Here is a 9,651-nt window from a genome sequence, read left to right on the forward strand (position 1 = left end):
AGAGAAAAAAATGAACAAATTCTAAAAAAAAAATAAAAGGAAGGAAAAAAGCATTTCCATGTGCACAGAAGAACATGAGGATTCAAAACATACAGCAATAAAATTTCAATTTCAAAAAAGCCTAAATAATAAATACTAAACATTGTGTTGAGAGCTGTCCATCTTTTCTTTGCTTCCTTCTAAGTTTTCTTCTGTTCTCTGCTGTACACATTTTTTACTTTGGTTCTATCCCTTCTACCTTCCTTCCCCAAAGGCTACAATAAAGCACAGATACACATATGCACACATAAACATATGTGTCTATATAGAGATACATACACACACATGAACCTGTACATACATACACTTGCATATACTTAGATATTAATAATCATAGTCATATATAGACATATGCATCCATATGCATCTATGTAAGACAATGCTATACTTATTTATCCTCTGTTTCTCTAAGGGTAGATAACCTCTTCCTTCATAAATCCAAGTTTTTCCCTATTTTTCTAAGTCCAGCAACTTATCATTTCCTAACGCCCAGCTGTATTCCCACCTTATACTGTTTAGTTGTTTTAATAGTTCAAAAAACATAGATAAATATGGTTGAAACATAGTATAGTTTCCCTATTTTTCTATTTTGATTGAATTTATTTTAGCCTTAACTTTGTCTGAGATCATGATTACCAACACTGCTCCTTTTTTCCCCTAACAAATCCTGCTGCTAATCTATATTTTATATTTGTGCATATCTCCTATTTCCTATCCCTCCTCACTCCTCTACTTTACTTCTACCCACTCCCTTGCCCTCCTATTACATAACCTACCTTTTTTCTTTCTCTGGTTTTTTCTTTTTAATACCATAACATACTCAAGTCTACCCCAATCTTTCTTATGAGCTACTCAATTAATAATAACAATTGTAGACATACATTTTACATGCATAAAAGGTAAACAGTCTGTCCTTATTGAGTGCCTTATTGAGTTTTTGGTATGTATCTTATTTTTCTCTTGGTACTTGTATGTAAAATCTTCTATTAAGGCAAGTTTTTATTTTTAAAACAAAATCCTAAAAGTCTGACAATTAAACATCATTTTGACAAATTTGGGTATGTACTTTAAAAAAATCTAGAAAAAGAACAAATTTTAAAATCTCAAGTTTAACATCTGATGCCCTGAAAATCAAAGGAAAGATTAATAAAATTTATATATACATATATATATATATACATATATATATATATTGAACTAACAAATAAAACTAGGAGTTGACTTTATGATAAAAATAAGTAGATAAACATTGGTTAAGTTGATTTATAAAAGACAAAAACCAAATTATAGTTATCAAATATGAAAAAGGGTAAATGCACAACCAAGGAAAATGAAATTAAAGCAGTTATTAGGCATTATTTTGTCATTTTATATTTCATTCAAAACTATGCTTAGCTTTGCTTTGTATAGTATTTTCAGCCAGAACCCTGGTTCTTTTGCTCTTTGATAAATAGTGTTCCAAGACTTAGGGTCTTTTAGTGTCATGGCTACTAGGTTTTGTTTCATTCTAATTGCAGTACAACCATATTTAATTTTTTTTCTTGTTGCTCATAACATTTTATCTTTGAGGAAGGGGTTTGGGAATTTGGCTGTGATATTCCTATGAGTTTTCCTTGTGGGATCTCTTTCAGATGGTTACTGATGTATTTTTTTTCTATTTCTACTTGCCCCTCTTGTTCTAATACTTCAGGGCATTTTCTTTAATTATTTCTTGCTGATTATCAAGATCATTTCTTTTATCAAAGGATATGGGTAGTCTGATTATTCCTATCTCTTCCTGATCTATTCTCTTGATCAATTTCTTTTCTCATGAGATATTTTACATTGTCTTGTACCTTTTCATTCATTATATTTCATTATTTTTTGATCTCCTAGAACTTTGCTAGCTTCCCCTTGCATAATTCTGATTTTCAAGTAGTTATTCTCTTCCTTAAGATTCTAATTGGTTGACTTTTTTATTTTCTCATAATTTCCTTTTTTCCTTGAGTTGTACTTAATTTTCTTTTTTAGTTTTTCCTCAAACTCTCTTATTGGATTTTGTCTTTTTAAAGCTCCTCTGTGAATTCTTTTTGGGCAGTTGGCCATTTAATATTCCTCTTTGAGGTAGAAGAGTGCTTCTTTGCTTCAGTACCCTCCTCTGAAGATGAACCCCAGTCTTCTCTATTGTCATAGTAACTCTCTATGGTCGAATTTTTTCTCCTTTTCCTATTCATTTTTAAAATTTGTAGCAGTTTAGTTTTTGTAATCACCTGTAGCCTGGGATATGGTGCCTCTGGCCTCCTTCAGTTCTCCCCTCTGGTCTGGAGCCAAAACCAAGACTTCTGGCCTCCTGTAAGTGCCCATAGCCAGCAGCATCCCTGCCCCACTGCTTCTGCACTCTCCCAGGGGTGTGCTGGTTCCTTCTTGGCCCATAAGAATCTCTGCAGCACAGTTGGGTCTGGCATCCCTTGTCAGCAGAGATTCTCTTAATCTTCCCTGGTGAAGATGCCCAACAACCCACACTGTCCCAGGGGTAAAAGTTCCTGTGACTGGGGCCGAGGCCGCCTCCCAACCCAACTAACCCCAGGGCTTGCCATTTGTTGTTCAAGCAAACATAGACTGGAAGTGTTTACTCTTCACAGGGACTAACCCTCATTCTTTGATTTTTCTTTAGGTCTTCACAAAATTGTCCCAGGAGGATGACTGTTCTGTATTTTTATCACTCTAGGCTTAACCTGAAAGGCTACTTTTATCTCATTTGTGGGGGAAATTTGGAGAGCTTAAAATTTTTTGACCTACACTGCCATCTTTGCAGAAACTTCTAAAATGAATAATTTTGATTACATTAGTTTTTTTTTCAGAAACAAAACCAACCCAATCAAAATTAGAAGGAAACCAGGAACAAAAATTTACATCATTTCTCTAATAAAGATCTCATTTCTCAAATGTATAGAGAACTGGGCCAAACTTATAAAAACAAGAATCATTCTCCAATTGATAAATAGTCAAAGGATATGAACAATAAGTTTTCAGAGAAAATTAAATTTATTAATAGGTGAAAAAACTCTCTGATCATGAATAATTAGAGAAAGTAAAATTAGAACAACTCTGAGGTACCACCTCATACTCATCACATTGACTAACATGACAAAAAAAGAAAATGATAAAAGTTGGAGGGGGCATGGAAAAATCAGTACACTTACACATTGCTGGTAAAGTTGTGAATTGGTCCAACCATTCTGGATAACAATTTGAAACTATGCCTAAAGGACAATCAAACTGTACATACTTTTTGATCCAGTAATACCACTACTAGGTCTGTATCCCAAAAATATCATAGATAACAAAAATATTTATAGCAGCTTTTTTTGGTGCCAAAGAATTGTAAACTGAGGAAATGCCCATTCATTGGAGAATGGTTAGAAAAGTGGTGGTATATAACTGTGATGGAATACTGTCGCACCATAAGAAAAAATGAAGGCATTTGTTTCAGAAAAGCCTGGGGACACCTATATGAGCTGATGTAAGGTGAAGTGAGCAGAACCAGGGGAACATTCTTCACAATAATAGCAATACTGTAAATCAATTATAAAAGACAACTAGTCCCATAAATACAATTATCCATAATCATACCAAATGACTAGTGGTGAAAATACTATCCATCTTCAGAGAGAGAAATAATGACCTCTGCAGATTAAAGGTCATTTTTTTCATTTTTTATTCTTATTTTTGCAACATGGTTAATGTGGCCATATGCTTTGTGCAACATCACATGTATACCAAATAAGTATTTCTTGTATTTATTCCCAGAATTTGAAGGGGCAGAATTTGAACTGAACATAAATGTGTGTGTGTTTAAATTAACAGAAGCAATGTTCTGATAAAGCACCATATTGAAACATGGAGCAAAATGAAGATTTGTTTTTGAATTCACATTTTAAAAATTCAATTCAACCAATCACTGAATTAATTAGCATTTATTAACTGCTTGTGATCTGTTAGAACACTTCTTAGTATGCGAAAAGCAGAAAGGCAATTTCTGCTCTCAGGAAGCATGTATTCTAATGTGGTAGATGATATATACAAATTAATACATGCAAAATAGGCACAGAGTAGTCACTTCAGAAATGAAGACACTAGCTAAGTACCTACTTGAAGCAAAGAAAGCACTGTTCTCAATGCTGGATAAGGCACAAGTATTAACAATAAACCTGTCTTGCCCTCATGGAGGCCATAGCCTAGTACAGGGATGTTTCACCTATACAAATAATAATAATACATTTAAATAATTGAAGAATCTGGGATTTTACCATCTTTCTAGTTCCTTCCACCAGTTCAGATGACACTTCTGTTTTAGTAGACCATCTTTGTGAGTTGTTGTAAAAGAAAGCACCCTGGCACACCCAGGATGGCCTGCTAGCATAGGTTCTTGGATCTGCTTTTCTTTTTTTTATTTTTTTGTTTCACAATGCATGCTTTTTATCCTCTTACTCTGACAGCTTGTATAAATTAAAAAGACATTAAACCAAGGTAAGTACTTGAAGGTCTTTGGGCCTCTATCCCCCCTAAACCAATTAACACAAAATAAAAACCAAAGAAAAAACCTCAGGTATCCAACTATTTGCATGGATACAGCAGACTTAGTGGTTGGCTTTAAATTCATTAAGAAAATTTTTTTCAAAAGGGAGGGAAAGGAAAAAGAAACCTACTGCCCCAACTCCCAGCCCTTCACCATCCAGAACTTCATGAGGAGAATATAGTTATCTCTTATACCAACATCATGTTATGGCAGCAGTTTCAAAGGTGGCCAAGGTAACTCTAGAAAGGATTTTTTTTTTACCTTTTTAATAAACACAACTAGGATTTGGCAGAGCTAACACACTAAATCATGGAGAAGTACAATTTAAAAAAATACATGCACAACCTAAAAGGTAATTTGAAATTTTCATTTGACAGGCAAAGCTTAATGCTATTAATTCACAAATATGCTCATTTAAATACCCAATCCTAGTTGTTATCTAAAACACACATCGCAAACATACAAATACCTATTCTCTCCACTTGTCAACTCCCATTCATATCAATGGGTATTATGGTTTGGTTTGGGGAGAATAGATTCCCCTTAGATTGCAAATCAGCAGGTGCTTCTTTATAATTAACTTTAGCAAAATTCATACAAAATAGTAGGTAACAATGATTTTCTCTACTTGTTAACTAACAAGGAAACACCTTTAAAACCGCATTTCATTAAAGTTTCTGTACTAAAATGTAAAGAAACTGAACTACACAAATATTGAAAAGTTAAAAATTCCTTAATTTTTTATTCCTGGTACCACTACCACAATTTACAGGGCAATATACCTGATGTAATGAAAAGAAAAAGAAAAGACAAAGCTACAACAGATAAAAGACCTCAGGAATGTATATCTAATTGACACTACATTGCGTTAATCAATAGCTACACTTTTCGCAAACTGTGGCTATTATAGTTCTGAACAAGAAGGGTTTCTTGTTTAAGCTGCAGTAACTTTTCTGACTGGATCATCGTTCCTTCTATGGCAGATTTTTACAATTCCTCTAATGCATTTGGGATGACTGTCTCAAATTAACCTGCAGCTTTCCTGACAACTCCTCACTCTCTCTCCTGCTAAGAACGGTAGCCCTCTTCTGTTGATTATTTTGAACCTTCTGCTACCATATCTACCGCTTCCACCACCAGATCCATAACCGCCACCATAAGGACTGCCTGAGCTCCTTCCACCAAAACTGCCTCCTTTAATGGGTCCATAATTTGGTTGCTGCTGCCCACTATAATTTCCAAAATCATGATAGTTACCACTGCCACCATAGTTACCAACACCAAAATTTCCTCCTTCATTGTAACCATCATATCCTCTTCCACCACCACCATATCCACCACCTTGGTTTCTATATCCAGGTCCTCCACCACCACCACCATAACCCCCTCTACTATTGTAGACAGGATCATCTCCATAGTTGCCACCATCACCACCAAATCCATTATATCCACCATCTCTACGTACATAACTGCCTCTGCTGCCACCAACACCACCACCTAACCACCTCTTCCACCAAAGTTTCCTCCATGGCCAAAGTTTCCTCCACCACCTCCAAAGTTTCCTCCTCGACCCATAAAATTGCCTGAGCCACCTCCATGACCTCTTTGTGAGCCAGCAAACTGTATCTCTTTTTTTAATTTATTTTTTATTTTTTTTAAAGCAATTGGGGTTAAGTAACTTGCTCAAGGTTACACGGCCAGGTGTTTCTGGGTGGGTGCTAAGTGTCTGAGCCCAGGATTCGATCTCCACGTCTTCTCAACACTGGAGCCGGTGCTCTTACTCGCTGTGCTACCTGGCCGCCCCCAAACTGTATCTCTTGCTTTGAAAGGGCCTTTTTCACTTCACAGTTATGCCCTTTAATAGTATGATATTTCTGAACAACAATTTTGTCGACTGTATCATGATCATCAAAAGTTAAAAAAGCAAATCCTCCTCTTCTTTCTGCTCTGTCCATCTTCTATAACTTCTATAATTTCAATTTTGCCATACTTTTCAAAGTAGTTTTTTATTTTTTTAAAGCAATTGGGGTTAAGTAACTGCTCAAGGTTACACAGCTAGTTATTTCTGGGTGTGGTGCTAAGTATCAGAGCCCGGATTCAATCCCAGTTCATCCAGACACTGGAGCCGGTGCTCTTACTTGCTGAGCCACCTGGCCAGCCCCAAAGTAGTCTTTTAAATTACATTCTTCTGTATCTTCTTTAGTACCACCAACAAAATTTTTCTTCACATTTAGATATGCACCAGGTTTTACAGAATCCTTTCAAGAAACAGCTCTCTTTGTTTCCATCAACATGCCCATCAACCTTATGTGGCTGAGCACACATTACTGCATCTACCTCTTCTACACAAGAATAAGTCACAAAGCCAAAGCCTCTAGAATGTTTTGTTTGCAGATCTCTCATCACCACACAGTCTGTGAGAATACCCCATTTGTCAGTGTGTTCTCTTAAACTATCATCTATAGCTTCAAAGCTCAAACCACCGATAAACAGTTTTCTCAACCGCTCAGTTTCCTTTGGATCATGACCCTCCTCCCCAGGCAGCAGCTATGGAAGCCAGAGTCAGGCTGGAGGTGGCCTGGTGGCTGTTTTACCTCCATTTTTAGACCAGACTCACCACCTCCAACTCAGGTTCAATATGGGCTGGATCTGCTTTTCTTAAAGGGAAGCAACTTTTAAGGCTTTCATTAATCTTCTTTAATTACATACACTAGTTCAGGGGAAAAGTCAGCACCCTGAATGTCAGAGAAAATAAAGACAAAGAAATCTGCATAAAGACTAGCAGACAGGGCTCTGACTGCCTGAATCAAAGCAATATTGCTATTTACTTTATGTACACCACTAGATCAAGAGAGCCTTTACATATGAACAGTCAGGGAGCCTTGAATATACAACTATTCAGAGTCACATCCAGAGAATCACAAGGTCCTTTTCATAAGCTAATCCCCAAAACAAAATTCCAACCTCCCAAAATATATAACAGACTCAGCCCCTGATTGGCTCAGAGCCAGAAGGCATGAAATCTACTTGACTCAGCAGTGCTGTGAATTATCAGGGTTCAAAGGAGATTAATCCTTCAGATGTTTACAATTTAGCCTGAGTCTTGGAAACAGAACTCCAACAAAAAGAATAAAAAAAAACAACAAAAATCACACCTTGCTTGTTATCACAATTGCTGAGACTGAAAAACTCACCAATTTTCAGGCAAACTGGAGATAAGTCTCTCACAATTTAGCTAAACGGTTGCTCAGATGACAAACATATATGGGGATATTGTTAGACCCATAGTTGGGGCCTCTTCAGCTTGGTTAGATTTGATAGAATTTACACTCCACTGGTAAGTATCCCCATATCACTAGAGGTGCATAATTAAATATATTTTTCAGTCACGGACAATCTGTGAGTTTAATTTGCTCTCATTAAACAAATAGACAATTTGCTAGAGTAAAAAAGTGTGCAAGATTTGAAGGACATGGGCTCAAATCCCAATTCTGTCACAATCTATGTGACTTTAAGAAAATAATTTTTTCTTTCTTGGCCTTGGTTTCTTTAAAAAAATGTTCTGAGGGGCAGCTAGGTGGTGCAGTGAATAGAGCACCGGCCCTGGAGTCAGGAGGACCTGAGTTCAAATCTGGCCTCAGACACTTAACACAAAAAACTAGCTGTGTGACCTTGGGCAAATCAATTAACCCCAATTGCCCTCCAAAAAAATTATCTGAAGCTGAAAAATCTGAAAGATGAAAGGATTGGACAATATGGTTTCTAAAGACTTTTCCAGTTCTGGATCTATGATCCTAGGATTAAACTTATTTGGAAGAAGGGAGGCTTCTAATTAAGTGGGAGCAGACAGTAGTTCATATGAGGGAAGTGTAGGCAGTGATAGTGATGTCCAAAAAAAAAGAGAAAAAATTAAGTAAAATATTTTAATTACATAGAAGCAAGTAGAAGGAAGTTCAGAAAGTGTGTAGGTATAGGAACTATGACGTTAAATTTACTATATTCATAAAAGCTATGCATAAAAGACTGAAAGATTCTTTACACTGAAAGAATCTTTACACAAGATTCTTTATTTCTTTTTTTTGTTGTTCTTTGCAGATTGGTTTGTATTTGTTAATCTGTGTCAAGTTTACAGCAATAAAAAATAAGTTAATTTTTTAAAAAGTAGGGTATAAAGGGAATCTTCATATCATAATACAATATGAAATAACTTTTGTGGAAGAAAGCATAGACAGGTAGCTAATTTATATTACCATTTTATTATATTTAAAGTTGCTACTATTTTTAGTTCTTTAGCATTTAAAAATATTCAGTTTGCCTAAACTTACTAAATTACTCTATATTTCTAAAAAAAAACCCACATAAAATAGCATAGGATAAGCATATAAGATAGGTTCAAAGTATATATAAAGAAAAGATTAACAAAGAACTAGGAAAAAATGCAACATGTACAAAGAAGCATCTTCTCCATATTAGATACTAAGTATCTAAATACTGTGGTAACATCAATTTAGAATAGAATAAAAAATAATTAATAATATTACTTAATAACCTAGTTAATAAAATGTCCTTAGTGCATGTGTTCTGGTAATATCTTCAGGGTGTTGATTCACCCACAGTGTATATTTGTTGGGCTCTTAGGACAGATGCCCATGGTAATAGTTTTAGAACTAAAAGGGACCCTCAGAAGCATTTTAGTCCAGTTCATTCATTTTATAGAGTAAAGAACAGGGGGCTAGAGAAAAGTGAAATGACTTGTCCAAGTTCACTCAGGCAGCAAGCATCATTGCTGCTTGGTATTCCTAAATTATTTGTGTAGATGCTCTGAGTGCCCCATGGGAACAAATCAGTGAAGAGTTGGAATGACTTTCAACTAGAAAACTAGCATTGTACATTGGTAAAATCTTTGGATCTTATATCAGCTCTGCAAAGTCAATTATCTGCTCTAGGACTCAGTTTCCTGATTTGTAAAATGATAGGCTTAAAAGGATAAGTCTCTTCCAGGTCTAAATCTGTTATATGAGGATCCTGGGGGAAGTTAACACCCATACAAATAT

General features: G+C 35.6%; 1 pseudogene; it reads right to left on the reverse strand.

The window, feature by feature from the left end:
• Positions 1-5,566: 5,566 nt before the first annotated feature.
• LOC138153264 (heterogeneous nuclear ribonucleoprotein A3-like) lies at positions 5,567-7,197 on the reverse strand (annotated as a pseudogene).
• Positions 7,198-9,651: the final 2,454 nt, after the last annotated feature.

Source organism: Petaurus breviceps, unplaced genomic scaffold (genome assembly GCF_028583685.1).
Source record: "Petaurus breviceps papuanus isolate PSGF00001 unplaced genomic scaffold, PetGlider_PUasm1.0 90977, whole genome shotgun sequence".
In the NCBI taxonomy this organism is placed as follows: domain Eukaryota; kingdom Metazoa; phylum Chordata; class Mammalia; order Diprotodontia; family Petauridae; genus Petaurus; species Petaurus breviceps.